Raw genomic sequence first — 17,892 nt, 5'->3', positions numbered from 1 at the left:
TAGTTGTGGCGAGCAGGGGCTACTCTTCGTTGCGGTGTGCGGTACTCTCATTGCGGTGCCTTCTCTTGTTGTGGAGCACGGGCTCTAGGCGCGTGGGCTTCAGTAGTTGTGGCACGTAGGCTCAGTAGTTGTGGCTCGCAGGCCCTAGAGCACAGGCTCAGTAGTTGTGGCACATGGGCTTAGTTGCTCCGCAGCATGTGGGATCTTCCTGGACCAGGGCTCGAACCCATGTCCCTTGCATTGGCAGGCGGATTCTTAACCACTGCACCACCAGGGAAGCCCTCCCATCTTTAAAAAAACAAAAACCCTTCGCCCCACTTCCTCCTCCAGCTATGGCCTCATTTCTCTCTGTCTCCTTGCAGCAAAGCAACTTAAAAGTGCCATCAATACATGCTCTTTCCCATCTCAAACCCTGTCAATCAGATCCTCCCCCAGCCCCCTCCACTCATGGCCTCCTAGTTGCTAAATCCAGTGGTCTCTGCTCAGTGGTCAATGGACGCCTTATTCTCTCTCTCCTTAAACCAGTCCCCTTGGCTTCTGGGATACCGCACTCCTCACCTGCCACCCTTCTCAGTTTCGGGTGCTAGTCCTACTTGTGAATGTAGGAGAGTCCAGGGCTCTGTCAACCCTCCTATTCTGTATCCACACTCTCCCTGGAAGCCCTCACCCACTCCTGGGACTTCACAATCTATAAATTGGACAATTCCAAAATTGATCTCCACTTGATACCTGTCCTTTGAAACCTACACCCCTGCTAGACTATGCCATTTGGATGCCTAATGGACAACTCAAACTTAACATGCCCAAAACCTAAGTCCAGTTTTTGTTCCTGCTCTCTCCCCTCTCTGTCCCCCACAAATATCTCTTTCACTCCCAGTCTGCTCCATCTCCAAAAACACCTTTATTCTTGCTCAGGCCAAAAGTCCCAGGGCATCCTCACCTCCTCTTTTTCTCTCACTCTCTATGACCAGTCTGTCAGCCGATTCCCCTATTCGAGCAGGAGCATCCTTGGATTCTGGCCACTTCCCACCAAGTCCCCCATTACCACCTTTTCCTAGGGCACCAACATCTCCCTCCTGGGCAACTGCAACAGCCTCTGACAGCTCTCCTAGTTTCCACCCTTACTCTTCCTAACCCCAGTCTGTTCCCAACACAGAGGCTGAATGGAAACTGCCAACACAGACAGACCATTTCATTCCTCTGTGCTAAAGCCTTCCACTGCTCCCATTTGAGAGCAGAAAACGAACCCCTTACAAGAACCTTCAGACTTCCCACGGCTTATGGCTTCCTTCCCTCCCTGACTGTCCTGCTAGCCTCTCCAACCCTCAGAGCACCATGGTCACAGGGCCGGGTCAGGCATGCCCACTCCCACCTGGGGGCCCACACAGGCCCCTGCCTAGTACCCTCTTTCCTCCAATATCCAGTAAGCTCCCTCCCTCACCTCCAAGTCTTTGCTGAAATGTCATCTTGGGGAATTATTCCCTGACCACCCTACCTAACTCTGCAACCCCTCCCAGCATGCCGCATTCTCTTTCCTTGACTTATTTTTTCTCTTCATAGGGCTTATCACCTTCTAACCTACTTTATAATCAGAGTTTCCCAGCATCAGCACTGTTGATATTGGAGCTGGACAGGGGGCTGTTTCCTGCATTGCAAGTTGGTTAGCAGTATCCCCGGCCCCGGTCCACTAGATGCTAGTGGCATCTTGTTCACTGTTGCATCCCAGCGCCTAGAATAATATCTGGCACAGAGTGAGTACTCAGTGAACATATCTTGAATGAAAGAAAGCTGGGCATCCCTTTGCACAAGCCGTAAAGATTCCCTTTAAAAAGATGAGCGTCCCCTTTAAAATATAAGCAAATCCTTTTAAGAGGCTATCCCAGGAAGCTGCACGTGTCTTTCAGAAGGCCGGCATTCCTTAAACAGGAGACATCCGTGCTCTGAAAGAGCCGGGACCCATCTTATCTGGTAAAGAGCACACTCTTCAAAAGGCCGGGCCACACCCTTCCAATCAGGCCCGACTTCCCCTTTAAGAGGATCCTGCTCCTGCACAACCATCTTCACCTTCTCTGAGCTAAACTAGGGACTGCTTTGAAGCCACTAGGATTCAGAAGCTTTTCTTTCAGTACCTGGGACACTGTCACCGACCTTTAAAGAGACAATTTATTCTCGGGGGGTGGGAGGCGGGGGGTGATGGAAGCGGGAAGCTCTTTATAAACTGCACAACCTGCCCCGCCCCTTTAAAAAGCAGCCCCTTGCCCTTTAAAGAGTCGAAGCCGGCCCGGCGGACAAAAGTCGGAGGTGAAGTAGCGCCCTTCCCTTTAAGGCATCCTTTCCGGTTTCACGTTCGCCGTTTCCCCAACGTCTCCGCCCTCCGGTCCCTCCCCCACCCCCTCCCCTCCGGTCTCTCACCTGCGGCCCCGACCGGGGAATGAGCTGGGGAGACCCAGGGCCTTCCCGCGGGGATCGATGGGAAGGCGGGGCCCCTGCAGCGGCGGTGTAGGAGTGGGGGCCGGGGAGGGGGCGGGGGCACGCTCCCTCCCAACGGCCCCCGGCGCGAGGCACCCAACCTTTATCGGCGGCCTCTCGCGCACACAAACCCCGACGTCGCCGTCAGTGCGTCAGAACGCCACGTGCGCAGAGGCCCCGCCTCCGTACCCCCCATTGGCCGCCGGCTGTGGCGGCCCTTCCTGGCGTAGGCGGCGCGAGGCATCTTGGGAGTTGTAGTACTGTCGGGACCCCGACCACTCGGGCCTTGCGGCGGTCGCGGGAGTCGGCCTAAGGCCGGGGAAAGCTGGGTTGGGACGCAGGGTCGCACGTTCCCCTTTATTAGCATCGACTCCCTCTCGTCTGTGGTAGAATCCTCTCCCGCGGCGCGGTTCCCGAGCAGGCGTCGCCCACCAGGGATGTGGTCACTCCTGGCCTGGCCCCACGACCAGGCCCTCGGGGCTCCCATTTTTTCCCCCGTTGGGGAAACTGAGGCCCGCAGTGCTTCCTGCCCCGCAAAGGTACCACGTGCTTGCGGTTCCCGGGCGTCTGTTGCATTCTCGCTAGTGCGGCTGTTGGGGAAACTGGGCCCTGCTATGCAGGGGGCTGCCCAGGGCACCAGGGACCCCTGCCTCCTTCGCAGCCTGGGGGCTTAGGGGAAAACGGGGCTGTCCTGAATCCCCTCTCCCTCCTTCCATGTTCAGCTCTCACCAGCCTCGGCCTCTAAGTCAAACTGACTTTTCTGCGAGTCATCCAACTAGTTTCTCAACCATGGCACTGGTGACATTTGGGCGGGTCTTTCTTTACTGTGGGGGCTGTCTTGTGCCTTGTAGGGTGGCTAGCAGCATAGTGGCCTAACCCTAACCCACTAGAGGCCAACAGCTCTCCTCGCCACCCGGCTCCCCTCCACCACACGTTATGACAGCCGTCTCCAGACCTGGCTGCAGGTCCCCTGGTTGAGAACCACTATTCCAAGGCAACCCTCTTCAGCCTGACAGCTACCCTTACCGCGTCCCTTCTCAACTACCGGAAAGCCCCTATGCTAGGTGGGGTCCCATTATATGCTCAGCGGCACTCATCTCTGTTCTAGGACAGACGGATGGGGTCTGACTTTGCCACCCAGGTGTCCCCAACAACCAACAAGGGGCTTAATCAGAAGCAGACGGCACTCTGTTGAATGAGCGAATTTTTACAGCCTCCCATACAGTTTCCCAAGGCCCCCAGGCAGGCTGGGACTCAGGCGTGATCTGAGTTGTTGGACCTGTCCCTGCCCGGCAGGGTCTTTATGAAATCTGCAGTGAATTCATGCATATAAAACCCTTGGCTTCCAGCTCAGCCCAAACGTTCCTCTCACTTCAGCTTTCACCTCCCCTGCCAGAAACGAAGCTGCCAGAGGCACTGGGGGCGGCGGGGCGGGGGTGGGGTGGGGGAGGGACACCTGAGGAGAGTTCTGAGCTGTTAAGGAGTAAAGAGGGGAAAGCTAGGAAGAGGAGAGACCTGCAGGCCCTGCCCCCTGGGGTCTGTATCCAAGGCTCCGCAACACATCAGGCTCTGGTCGCTAACAGAGGCTTGGGGATGGAGGGAGGATCCCTTATGAGCAACTGGCTCCCACTCTCGGGGCCTGGTGCCTCTTTGGGGAGGAAAAAAAAAGTGCAGATTTGACAGGCTCATTTTCAAGACAGCAGTGACAGTCCTGTGGTGTGAGTGATGGGACGCTAACACCGTGTCTGGCTCTCCAGGGACACGGCCGGGAAGAGGAGTTGTCCCCCCATCCATCCCTGAGCTGGACCTCTCATGGAGCCTTGTATGTGGAGTCCTCTGCAGCTGACACAGATATCATAGAAAGTTATCAGAGGCACCCAGTCCAGATTCTGTAGTGTCCAGACTCTCAGTCCTTACCCAGGACCCTCCCCAGATCTTGCCCTAGGAGCTGGGATATAGCAACGGGGGCTTGGGAGGGGGCAACAAAAGTTCGGTCCCAGTGAGTTTACAAAATCTACAGGGGGTGAAGGGTGGCAATAAACAAGACATAATAAATAACACGCATCCCATGCTATGCGCACACAAACAGAGAGATAGATCAATGGAACAGGATAGAAAGCCCAGAGATAAACCCACGCACATATGGACACCATATCTTTGATAAAGGTAGCAGGAATGTACAGTGGAGAAAGGACAGCCTCTTCAATAAGTGGTGCTGGGAAAACTGGACAGATACATGTAAAAGTATGAGATTAGATCACTCCCTAACACCATACACAAAAATAAGCTCAAAATGGATTAAAGACCTAAATGTAAGGCCAGAAACTATCAAACTCTTAGAGGAAAACACAGGCAGAACACTCTATGACATAAATCACAGCAAGATCCTTTCTGACCCACCTCCTAGAGTAATGGAAATAAAAACAAAAATAAATGGGACCTAATGAAACTTCAAAGCTTTTGCACAGCAAAGGAAACCATAAACAAGACCAAAAGACAACCCTCAGAATGGGAGAAAATATTTGCAAATGAAGCAACTGACAAAGGATTAATCTCCAAAATATACAAGCAGCTCATACAGCTCAATAACAAAAAAACAAACAACCCAATCCAAAAATGGGCAGAAGACCTAAATAGACATTTCTCCAAAGAAGATATACAGACTGCCAACAAACACATGAAAGAATGCTCAACATCGTTAATCATTACAGAAATGCAAATCAAAACTACAATGAAAAAACAACAACAACAACAACAACAAAAAACTACAATGAGATATCATCTCACACCAGTCAGAATGGCCATCATCAAAAAATCTAGAAACAATAAATGCTGGAGAGGATGTGGAGAAAAGGGAACACTCTTGCACTGCTGGTGGGAATGTGAATTGGTTCAGCCACTATGGAGAACAGTATGGAGGTTCCTTAAAAAACTACAAATAGAACTACCATATGACCCAGCAATCCCATTACTGGGCATATACCCTGAGAAGAGCAAAATTCAAAAAGAGTCATGTACCAAAATGTTCATTGCAGCTCTATTTACAATAGCCCGGAGATGGAAACAACCTAAGTGCCCATCATCGGATGAATGGATAAAGAAGATGTGGCACATATATACAATGGAATATTACTCAGCCATAAAAAGAAACGAAATTGAGCTATTTGTAATGAGGTGGATAGACCTAGAGTCTGTCATACAGAGTGAAGTAAGTCAGAAAGAAAAAGACAAATACCGTATGCTAACACATATGTATGGAATTTAAGAAGAAAAAAAAATGTCATGAAGAACCTAGGGGTAAGACAGGAATAAAGACACAGACCTACTGGAGAACGGACTTGAGGATATGGGGAGGGGGAAGGGTGAGCTGTGACAGGGCGAGAGAGGGTCATGGACATATACACACTAACAAACGTAAGGTAGATAGCTAGTGGGAAGCAGCCGCATGGCACAGGGATATCGGCTCAGTGCTATGTGACCGCCTGGGCGGGTGGGATAGGGAGGGTGGGAGGGAGGGAGAAGCAAGAGGGAAGAGATATGGGATCATATGTATATGTATAGCTGATTCACTTTGTTATAAAGCAGAAACTAACACACCATTGTAAAGCAATTATACCCCAATAAAGATGTTAAAAATAAATTAAATAAATAAATAAATAAATAACACGTATCCCATGCTATGTGCTGCTAAGCGTCTCAGAGAAAAAATACAGCAGGAGAGATGGGCGTGGGGGCATGTCTAGAGCTGGGGCAGTGGGTGAAGGCTTGATGTGGGACTAAGCAAACATCTGGACATACGCCTGTCCAGTCCCCAGGCATCCTTTCTTTTTGGCCGCGCCACACAGCACGCGGGATCTTAGTTCCCTGATCGGGGATCAAACACCAGGGATTGAACCCACGCCCCCAGCAGTGGAAGCGCAGAGTCTTAACCACTGGACTGGCAGGGAAGTCCCCCCAGGCATTCTTATTTCTGGCCAACAACACCCCGCCCCAGGTACTTTTCCCAACCCCTCCCACTAGATCAGGCATCCCATCCAGCCCCAGTCCCTCTGAGCCCCCTGCCTTGCCAGCCAGGTGAACCATTCTTCCCATGGGGGACAGGGATGGGAGTGGGCACTGCAGTCTTTGAAGGTGGCCAAGACTACCTACCCAGCACTTCCCTGGGCCCAAGGTTGTCACTCACGTCCCACAAGCCCTGTGTGCACGTGGGGGTGTCTCTGCATTTACCCCCATCCCAGCCAAAAGGATTGGCAAGGTCTGCACCCCCATCCCAAGGAAGTAGTCGAAGGAGAGGAGAAACCCTGGTAGGAATTGGGGAGCCTGGCCCTTCCCTCTTCTCCACTCTCCCTCACCCATCCCTACCAGCCACACTCCAGGTAGTGGGGGACGTGTGCCAGGCTTCTGGGGCACTCCAGCTCCAAAGTGGCTCATCCAGGACCAGAGTCTGGGCCCTGCCCACTCTGATTACAGAGTGTGGAGGGGGCTCAGGTCCCACTCACCGTGCCCCCACCAGTGCTCCTGGACCCCAGACACCTGAGCCTTTCGGCCAGCCTCCCTTCCCTCTAGAAGTGGGGGTTGTCCTGCTGTGTGGACATTCGATTCTGGTTTTGGCCACTCAGTCCAACACCTTGGTGACAGCACAGCCTGCACTCACTGGAGAAGAGAGGATTGGGGTTGGGGACACCTCTCCCTGGAGCAGCCCTCACCCAACCCCCCAGAGGAGGTGGCTGGGGCAAAGACAGGACTCCCAAGGCCAGAGACTAAAAATAAAATATCCTACAGACGTAGAGAACAAACGTATGGATAACAAGGGGGAAAGTGGGGTGTGGTGGTGGGATGAACTGGGAGACTGGGACTGACATATACACACTACTATGTATAAAATAGAGAACTAATGAGAACCTACTGTAGAGCACAGGGAACTGTACTCAGTGCTCTGTGGTGACCTAAATGGGAAGGAAATCCAGAAAAGAGGGGATATATGTATACGTCTGGCTGATTCACTGTGCTGTACAGCAGCAACTGACACAGCAGTGTAAAGCAACTCTACTCCAATAAAAAAATAAATAAAAAATAAAATAAAATATCCTTTTTCACATAAGTGGAGTAAAAAGAGCAGAGATACACTTTAAGTGTGGGGGAGGGTAGGGGGCAGGCAAGAGAAGTCCCCAAGTCACAGCTGTCAGCTGTCCCAGGAAGAAGGAAACAAGGGGCCAGGCTGTGCCTCCCACAGACTGAGGATGCTCCTTTCCAGCATCTCTAGGGGTTCTCATGGGGTGCCCGAGCCTGCCCTGCCCTGCCAGGCCTCTCCACATGGAAGGGGCATCATCCTCAGTTCACTGGGGTTGGCGGGGCAGTAAATAAAGGCTCTCTGAAGGTTCTTGGCCAGGCACAGAGCTGGAAGTGATTCCTGCAACCAGGAAGGGACTTAACTGGGGGCAAGGCCGGGGTCTCCAGCCCCAGGGTCCAGCTCCAACCAAGGCCTATCTAGCGAGTCTCACATGCACGTCAGAAGCCCATGGAGGCTGCCCAGGGCATGGGAGCCAGAGGAGACCCCTCACCCAGCCTGGGGGGAAACTAGGGCAGACTCCCTGGAGGAGGACAGTTCACAGGGTCCCATCTGTGTGGGGAAAACAGACCCCTCTGTTTGTTTTTTGTTTTTTTGGCTGCGTGGCAGGCGGGATCTTAATTCCCCAACCAGGAATGGAACCCAGGCCCTCAGCAGTGAAAGCGCGGAGTCCTAACCACTGGACCACCAGGGAATTTCCTAGATTTCTTTCTATATGTAATATATATAATCTCTCTAGATAGACTGATAGATAAATAGATAGATAAAGATAGAGCCTATTGGTTCTGTTTCTCTGGAGAACCCTGACTAATACAAGAAGATTTTCCTGGGTGGGCCTGATCAAATCAGGCAAGATCTTTAAAGCTGGGTCTAGAGGTCAGAGCAGTGGAATATCAGTGATTCTCCTGCTGGCCTTGAAGACACCAGCCTCCAAGGGTTCTACAGATGCAAGGAAATGAATTCTGCCATGCGAGCTTGGAAGAGGACCCTGACCTCAGCCTGCACCTTGATTGCAGCCTTGTGAAACCCTGAGCTAAGGACCCAGCTCAGCTGTGGTGCCTGGACTCCTGACCCACGGGGACTGTGAGAAAATTAATGCACGTTGTTTTACACCACTGTGTTTGTGGCAATTTGTTATGCAGCACAGATAACAAATACACTTCTTGTGTTGGTTTGCTTGGGCTGCCATAACAAAGTGCCACAGGCTGGGTGGCTTAAACAACGTAAAGTTATTTTCTCACTATTCTGGAGGCTGGAAGTCCAAGATCAAGGTGTTAGCAGGGTTGTTTTCTCCTGAGGCCTCTCTTCTTGGCTTGCAGATGGCCACCTTCTCCCTGTGTCCTCACATGGTCTCCCCTCTGCATCTGTCTGTGTCCAAATTTCCTCTTCTTGTAGGGACACTAGTCATATAGGAGTAGGGCTCACTCTACTGACCTCATTGTAATTTAATTACCTCTTTAAAGACCTTATCTGTGAATACAGTCACATTCTGAGGTATGGTGGTTAGGACTTCAACACATGAGTTTGGGAAGACACAATTCAGTCCATCACTCTTCTCAGAAGAAAAGATGTAAGACAAATACGACAGTGTTGGCCCCTCTGAGTTATGGGCTGGGGACACCAGGAACCTGCCACCTGTACATTTTTACAATAAATTTTATGGGGAACAAAGTCCCTCTTGGACTGGGTGAAGAGAGTGCTGCAGCATAGCAGGGTGGAGGCAAGGAGGGACAAGCCTTGTTTGGGCTCCCAGCCTGGCCCTGTCACCTCAGTTTCCCCCACACACACACTGGAGAGGGATGTAGGGGCAGGGTCAGCGAGGCCTGCAAAGGAGGTTTGGGGCAGGGCCCTGAGCTCCGGGAACTACCTCTGTCCCAAACCCTCCATGGCTCCCCATCACTCTTGCCCTCATAACCCAACTTCTGCCTAGCCTACAAAGCCCCGCGGGTCTGGCCCCCATCCACTGCTCTGACTTCACCTCCTCTCATCGCTCTCCCTCTCTCACTCCCTTCAAGCTTGCTCCTGCCTCAGGGCCGTTGCACCTGCTGTGCCCTCTGACTGGGAAGCTCCTGGCTGCTAGCTCTTCCATTAAGGTTGCAAGACAATTATAACCTTCTCAAAGTGGGCCTCTCCAACTGAAGTAGCACCCCTGCCCCATCCGGCCTCCAACTTACTGTCCAGTCTCAGCATCCTCACAGCACATCCAGAACCATAATTTCTTGTTTACAGACGTCTCCCTCCCAGACTCCTACAGGGACAGACGGTGCTTGTCTTGCTCACCACTGCATCCGCAGCTTCTGCACACAGCAGGTGCTCCATAAATGCTTTTTTTAAAAAAAAAATTATTCATTTGGCTGCACTGGGCCTTAGTTGCGGCACGCAGGATCTTCCTTGAGCGAGCGGGATCTTTCGTTGCGGCATGTAGGATCTCTTTTTTTTTTTTTAGTTGTGGCATGCGGCATCTTTTAGTTGTGGCACGCGGGCTCTAAGTTGCAGCATGCGGGATCTAGTTCCTTGACCAGGGATCTAACCCCGACCCCCTGCATTGGGAGCGCAGAGTTGTAACCGCTGGACCACCAGGGAAGTCCCCATAAATGTTTGTTGAATGATTACATGCGCCCCACCTACCCCCAATTCCAAGGGCTGGGATCGGAGAAAGGAGCCTGTGAATACCTTCTCATACCTGCAAGTGCAGGTCCTCAACAAACATCAGATGAAGCCAGCCCCGAGCTGTGAGCAACTCTTATCAAGATCGAAAACAGGGGGAGGAGGGCTCAAAAGTGGGGGCCACACCTTGAGGACACTCCAGCGGGGAGTCCCAGCACCAGCCTGGGACGTTGGCGCCCCCTGGTGGAACATCCCCAGGCCAGACCCTGCCGGCCGGCCGGTGGCCCCCAGTGTATTCCAGGCTGGTCTGGCGGTGGGACAGAGCTGGCCAGCAGATGTTGCCCTTGGCTTCTGATGGCTTGGATGAGCCCACTCCTGGAGCTGGGTTAGCAAAGGTCATGCCCCAGCCATGCAGGGGTGGCCCCCTGCCTGTCCTGACCTCCAATCCTCCAGAGACCTCCCTCCTAGCCTCTTGCCAAGGGACCCTGGGCCCTCCCCTCTGGGCCTGAGAGCAACAGGACAGGAAACCTTCCATGCCAACCCACAACACTACACGTATGTCCAGGGGACACACGGTCACACACACACACACACACACACACACACACACACACACACACACACACGAGTCTGCCCAGACCAAGACAGAGAGGCAGTCAAAGTCTGAGAGACACTCGAGAGGTGGTGAAAGGGACAGAGACGGTGAGAGAAGCCAGAAGCACACGAGTGGTGGGAGGCGTCATCAGAGACACAGTGAAGAGGAGAGGGCTGCAGACAACCCAGCGAGGGGCAGGAGAGCCAGGGGGCAGAGGAGGAGAGAGCAAGGGGGACGGAGAGACAACACCAGAGCTGGTGAGAGTCACAGACAGACGGAGAGTCACAGGGGGCGGAGCACAGGGGGCCCGTCACGTCCCCACACCTGTGTCCACGCTGCCCTGTCCTCAGCTGTGGTGAGGCGCATGGGTGGTCCTTGACGTCTGGTCCACCCGCTGCTACTGGCCTCACTGATTGCAGCTCACAATACACTCCCAAGGGACTGGACCTCTGGCAACCTCTGCCTGGTGGTCCCCACCCTGAGCCCTGCACCTGGCTGGGCCTCTGCCACGGCCACTGCCCACCGGGATGCCACCGCTGTGCCGATGCTGCCTTTGGCATTGCTGGATGGTGCGCGGGCCTGGGAAGCAAAGGCCTGATCTCGGGCCTATGCTATCTCAAGTTCAGACCCCGGCCTTGCCACTTCCTCGCTGTGTGAGCTTGGAGAATTTCCCCTCTGCGCTACCTTCTTATCCCAGTTTTACCAGTGAGGTAATGGAAGATGGAATCAGGACACAGGATCTCCCAAGTGGTGGCAAGGAGTTTTGTTTTGTTTTTTTAAAAATTATTCCCTAACATTACACTATATCACATTTGATAGCTTTCATTTCAAAAGGACTCCTTGGGACTTCCCTGGTGGAAGTGGCTAAATATCTGCGCTCCCAATGAAGGGGGCCCGGGTTCGATCCCTGGTCAAGGACCTAGATGCCGCATGCCGCAACTAAGACCTGGTGCAGCCAAACAAACAAACAAACAAAATATATATATATATATATATATATATATATATATATATATATATATATAAACAAAAGGACTCCTATGTTGGGAATTCCCTGGCGGTCCAGTGATTAAGACTTCGCGCTTTCACTGCTGAGGGTGCAGGTTCAATCCCTGGTCAGGGAACTAAGATCCCACAAGCTGCCTGGCTGGGGGTGGGAGGAAGGACTCCTATGTATATTCTCTTCTTGAGCCAGAGTCTTTTATAATTTGCTGCTGATAATTTTATCAAGGTCATTTGGAGGACAAAAAGGTTATTTATAATAGATCTTAGAAATAATATACTTTAGTATTTAACAACTATGAGAGCTTTTACAAAGTTCTTAGTTTCCCTCCTAAGGGTTTTTTCCCCCATGTGGGTTAAATCCCCCAGCACAGCTGCCTGTGACTTTGGGTGACTGTGTGCCCGGACCTCAGTTTCTCCTTCGGGAAATAGGGACACTGATGCCTTCCTGTGAGTGCCCAGGGGCAGGCGGCCTCACCGAGGTGCAGCGTGTCAGGCACTGGGGAACCCTGGGGGAAGCTCTCGCTGTTCTGTGTCTCTCTCCCTGCCTGCGTGCTGGGGGCGCCGGAGGCAGCCCCAGGCTCAGCCTCAGTGGCTGCAACCACTGGCCCAGTTAACGTGGCCTTGAGGGGAGCCCGGGAGGAGCCATCACTGGGGCCAAGCCTCTCCCTCTGTGCCCCGCCTCAAAGACGCCGACGTCCTAACCTGCAGAACCTGCAACTGTGCGACTTGGGGCGAAAGGGACTTTGTAGGTGTGGTGGAGTTAAGGATCTTCAGAGGGGGAGATGATCCTGGATTATGCAGTGAGTCCTTATAAGAGGGAGACAGGAGGGTCGGGGCCAGAAGGAGATGGGGCAATAGAGGCAGAGGGCAGGGCGATGCACTTTAAAGACGGAGGAGGGGGCCACAAGGCAAGGAATTTGGGAGACCTCTAGAAGCCAGAAAAGGCATGGGAACAGATTCCCTCTAGAGCTGCCAGAAGCAACACCTTGACTTTAGCCTGTGGGACCCATCTTGGACTTCTGATCCCCAGAACTGCGAGAGAGTCCCTGTGCATGGTTTTGGGGTTTTTAAAAATTTATTTATTTATTTATTTATGGCTGCGCTGGGTCTTTGTTGCCGTGCGCAGGTTTTCTCTAGTTGCGGCGAGCAGGGGCTACACTTCATTGTGGTGCACAGGCTTCTCATTGCGGTGGCTTCTCTTTGCAGCGCATGGGCTCTAGGCGTGTGGGCTTCAGTAGTTGTGGCTCGTGGGCTCTAGAGCGCAGGCTCAGTAGTTGTGGCGCACAGGCAAGTGGGATCTTCCCGGACCAGGGCTCGAACCTGTTTCCCCTGCACTGGCAGCTGGATTCTTAAACACTGTGCCACCAGGGAAGACCCTGTGCATGGTTTTAAGCCACTAGGTTTGCGACAATGTGTTAGGGCATCCGCAGGACGCTCATATACTTCCCGACACAAACCCCCAATGCAGTCTTCTCAGAGCAAACACTGAGACACTCCCTCCTTCCCGCACCAGCGGAGACCAGGTTCCCCCACTCTGGCCAACACCCTCCAGAGGCAAGAGGACCCCACTCCCAGCCCCAGGAGCCAGCCCCTCCTCCCTGCCACATCCCAGCCCCCCGGAAACACAAGGGCCCCCAAGTCCCCCAGTGAAATGCCTTGGGGGGAACCATGCCCATGTTTTCTTTTCCGCTCCTGCCACAGCCTGGCTGTCACCCATGTCACCCACCTGAGCAGCGAGGCCCATACCACAGGTGTCCCCCCCCTCCCCTGCTCACTCAGAAGCTCGGGTATGAGATGAAACGCAGGGTTTGGGGGTCAACCCTCCCCCCCGAAGCCAGCCCCTCCTGCAGGCTGGAAGACCTCGGGCACTGGCAAGCTGCTCTCTGAGGCTGTTTCCCCGGGACGCCAGGCCTGGAACAGAGGGAGGCAAGGAGGCACGGGCAAGTGGGTCTGGAGGTGGGTGGATGGATGTGGGATGTCTGCCCACAGCGGGGGCTCCCGGCATGCCCCCTGGGGGCCACCTCCCCTCCTTCCCAGCCGGCACCCAAGCCTCCCACCGCCCCTCCACTAGCCTGCAATCATGGCTCCTCCACGCTAATCACTGCTATTGCTGCGGTTGACTCTGCTCCTGGCCTGCTTCCCTAATGAGGGCTTTGTCCCCTTAATTGGCCATCTCCAGGAGCTTTTCTCTGGCCCCCCACCTACACTGCACTGTCCCAGATCGCAGGTCCAACTATGTGCTAATTGGGCCCTTGGGGGACACACAGAAAGACCCCTCCCCTCCCTGCCCCCTTGCCTTCCTATATCAGACCCCCACCTACAGGTGCCTCAAACCTCAGGGATGTTCTAATTGCCCAGGCCCTGCCTCTGCCAGCCCGGGGAGGGCCTTTCCCTGCAGAGCCCACCCACCCTCCCAAAGCCCATCTCTCTTCCTGTCCCCCACCCCCAGCCCTGAACCTACAGCCCTGGCTGCTCCTTGCCCCTCAAAGATTTGGGGGGAGCTACTCCAGATCACCCTGGCCATGCACCCCGGGGCCCGTCAGCCTCTGGAATCTCCGAGCCCGGCCCCCGGGAGCTGTATGCCTTCGTGACTGGGGCAGCCGCCTATGTGCTGCGCACCCTGCACCCCCGGCAGACCCAGCCCCCCAAAAGGAGGCCCAACCATAGGAGGTTCCTTCACAACCAGATCTGCAGGGGAGGGGAGCGGGGTGGGAGGGGAGCCGTTGGTGTTGGGGAGACCAGGCCCAGACCGAACAGAGAGAAGTGGACCCCGGAGCTGGATGCAATCAACACCAGTATGCATTTACTGAGTGCCAACTGTGCGCCAGGCCCCAGAGACCCATCAGTACAAAGCAGACAAAATTCTCTGTCTTCATGGAGCTCGTGTTCCAGTGGGCAGGCCAAAATAAAGAGACGAATGATACGGTATGATGCTACCAAGTGGAGGAGCCTTGAAGACACAGTGCTGAGTGACAGGAGCCAGACACAAAAGGCAACCTGTGGTATCATTCCATTGCTGTGACATATCCAGAACGGGCAAATGCACGGAGCCAGAAGGCAGATTAGTGGGCGCCAGGGGCTGGCGGGGGCGATGGGGAGAGACTGCTAATAGGTACCGGGTTTCCTTCCAGGGTGATGAAAAGTTCTGGAACTAATTAGAGGTGGTGGTTGCACGACATCATGAATGTACTGAATGCCAGTGAATTGCACACTTTAAAATGGTTCATTTTAAGTGATATGAATTTTATCCCGATTTTTACAAACAATATGGTGTGTTCGAAGGTGATAAGTGCTGCGGAGGGCATGCTGGGGGAGGGTTGGTATTTTAGGTAAGGTGTCAGGGAAGGCCTCACTGAGGAGGTGACATTTGAGCAGAGACCTGAGAGAGGTGAGGGAAGGAGCCCTGTGGATGTCTGAGGAAGAGCATACCAGGAAAGGGACAGCACGTGCGAAGGCCCTGAGGCAGGAACATCCCTGGTGTGTTCCAGGGCAAGTAAGAAGGCTGGGGTGGCTGGAACAGAGTGAAAGGGGAAGGGAATTAGGTTCAAAAGAAACAGGGCCCTGATCGTGGAGACCTCATGGGCCTCTGGAGGGACTTGGGCTCTGGGCTGGGATGTGGTACAATCTGAAATGATCCCTCTGGGTGTTGAGCGGAGATCAGATTGTGTAGGAGGCTACTGCAGTGATCCAGGCAAGGGATGATGGTGGCTCAGATGATGGGTGGGGGACTGGGCTGTGGAGATGGGGTCCGACTCTGGGGCTTTTTGAAGGTAGCGCCTTTCTAACCCACACACCACACTTGGCCCCTCTCCCATGGCTCCCCATCGCCCTCAGGACAAAGGCTCTGCCCTAGTAGCCCCTGTTCCCCTTGCCAGCCTCAGCTCCCCATCTAGCACTTCACCATTCAGCCTCTGGGCCTTTGCACATGCTCTTCCCTTTGTGGTACAATGCAGTTCCCTGTCTCCAGGAATGTGGATGGAGACCTCTGTTCCTTCAGGTCTCTGCTCAGCCTGTCCCCACTCTCACACCCACCCAGCACCATCCCACCTTGCCCTGTGCTCTCCCCTCACCCTCTGACAGTAACCATTTTTTGAGGTTGCTGTGTGCCAGGTACAGTGTACTAAGGCCTTGCCATACACTACATCACTTAATGCTCCCAACAAACTCACACTGTAGGTTCTGTCTTTCCCCTATATTACAGCCAAGGAAGCTCAGAGAGGTTCAATGACTTGTCCAAGGCTACACAGCTAGACAGTTGATACAACCCTAGGCAGTCTGAATCCAGAGCCCATGCTCTGGACCACTTTATAGTTCTGCCTGGATATAGCATCTCAGGGACTTGATGATGATGGTGATGAGGAGGAGGATGGTGGTGATGGTGATGGTGACAGTGATGGTGATGATGGTAGTAAGGATGATAATGGTAATGATGACAGTGATGGTGATGATAATGAGGATGATGGTGATAGTGGTGATGGTGATGGTGAGGATGAAGAGGATGATGGTGATGGTGATGGCGATGATGGTGATGATGGTGATGGTGGTGATGATGGTGAGGATGATGATGGTGATGATAGTGATGGTGATGCTGATGATGATGGTGATGGCAATGATGGTGATGGTGGTGATAATGGTGATGATGATGGTGATGGTGACGGTGATGATGATGATGGTGATGGTGATGATGATGGTGACGGTGATGATAGTGATGGTGATGGTGATGATGATGGTGATGGCGATGATGGTGATGGTGGTGATAATGGTGATGATGATGGTGATGGTGAGGATGATGGTGACGGTGATGATGATGATGATGATGATGGTGATGGTGATGATGATAGTGATGGTGATGGTGATGATGATGATAAGGATGATGGTGATAGTGGTGATGGTGATGGTGAGGATGATGATGGTGATGATAGTGATGGTGATGGTGATGATGATGGTGATGATGGTAGCTAAAATTTATCTGATACTTAGTATGTGCCGAGCACTGTTCTAAGTACTTCAGTTTTAACTCCCCGTACTCACTTACAGTGAGTATGAACTCATTAATCTCTGACAGTAACCCCAGGAGGTAGGTGCTTTTATAATCCTCCTTTTTCAGATGAGGAAACTGAGGCACAGAGAGGTAAACTGACTTGCCAAAGGACCTGCTTTTCTGTAAGTACGTGGCTCCCCCCAGCCAGCCCAGGACCGTGCCTCAGGAGGTCGTGGAACCAAATTTGAGTAAATGGGAGCCCGGTTCAGCCTAAACACTGCCCCCATACTGCAGGCCACCTTCCACCAGGATGCCCAGCTGTGGCCACACCCAGAATGCTCACCCCGCATACACACATACACCACTGAAGAGGAAAACACTCATGTCCCCAAACAGGGTCCAGCCCTGTGTTCCTGAGCTGGCCTCCCAACTCCTCTTCAGCCTCCTCTGCTCAAGGACCCCTCCCCATCTTCAGCCCTCCCCCCAATCTGGACCCTGTGATAATGCCAGCCTCTGGCCTCCCAGGCTCCCTGTCTGTCCTCCCTGCTCCCCAGGGCCAGCTTCTCTGCTAGAGCATCCCAACCTCCCCACCCCCATGCCCGGTTCTACCACGTGCTCCCCAGGGACACAGGCTGCCCACCAGTGGCCTTGAGGGCAGCCCAGGTAGCTCTGAAGCACAGTCCCCTCAGCACTCAAGCTCAGCCTAGGAAGATCCAGGTCAGAGACAAGCTCTCCTCAGCATCTTCCCACCCACGCCCTCCTCCTCCCTCCAGGTCCGCTCAGGCCCTGCTCCCTCAGGAACCCCCTCCCACCCACGCTATGAAATTTTAACTTTTTGTGAACATTTTTCAAACCCACAGAAAAGTCAAGACAGTTGTCTGATGCAGCAGTTCTAAAAAGGTGGTCCCCTAGGCTTCCCTGGTGGCGCAGTGGTTGAGAGTCCGCCTGCTGATGCAGAGGACACGGGTTCGTGCCCAGGTCCGGGAAGATCCCACATGCCGCGGAGCCGCTGGGCCCGTGAGCCATGGCCGCTGAGCCTGCGCGTCGGAGCCTGTGCTCCGCAACAGTGAGAGGCCCGCGTACCGAAAAAAAAAAAAAAAAAAAAAAAAAGGTGGTCCCCAGATCAGCACCACTAGCACCTAAGCATCACTTAGGAGTGTGTTAGCA

General features: G+C 53.5%; 1 protein-coding gene across 10 annotated transcripts in view; it reads right to left on the bottom strand.

Moving 5' to 3' along the window:
* ZNF628 (zinc finger protein 628) overlaps positions 1 to 17,892 on the bottom strand; it is a 62,646-nt gene that overhangs the window by 4,653 nt on the left and 40,101 nt on the right. Inside the window, exon 1 of one of the 10 annotated variants that reach the window (XM_033845994.2) lies at positions 2,413 to 2,553. The exons of 8 other annotated variants lie outside the window; for them this stretch is intronic. The gene's annotated coding sequence lies outside the window, so the exon portion shown is untranslated. Of the gene's footprint in view, positions 1 to 2,412; positions 2,554 to 17,892 lie in introns of those variants that run through there. One more of the 10 variants, XM_033845992.2, reaches the window with a different exon arrangement.

The sequence above is a fragment of the Tursiops truncatus genome, chromosome 19 (genome assembly GCF_011762595.2).
Source record: "Tursiops truncatus isolate mTurTru1 chromosome 19, mTurTru1.mat.Y, whole genome shotgun sequence".
NCBI classification, from domain to species: domain Eukaryota; kingdom Metazoa; phylum Chordata; class Mammalia; order Artiodactyla; family Delphinidae; genus Tursiops; species Tursiops truncatus.
This window is presented reverse-complemented; position numbering and strand designations above follow the sequence as displayed.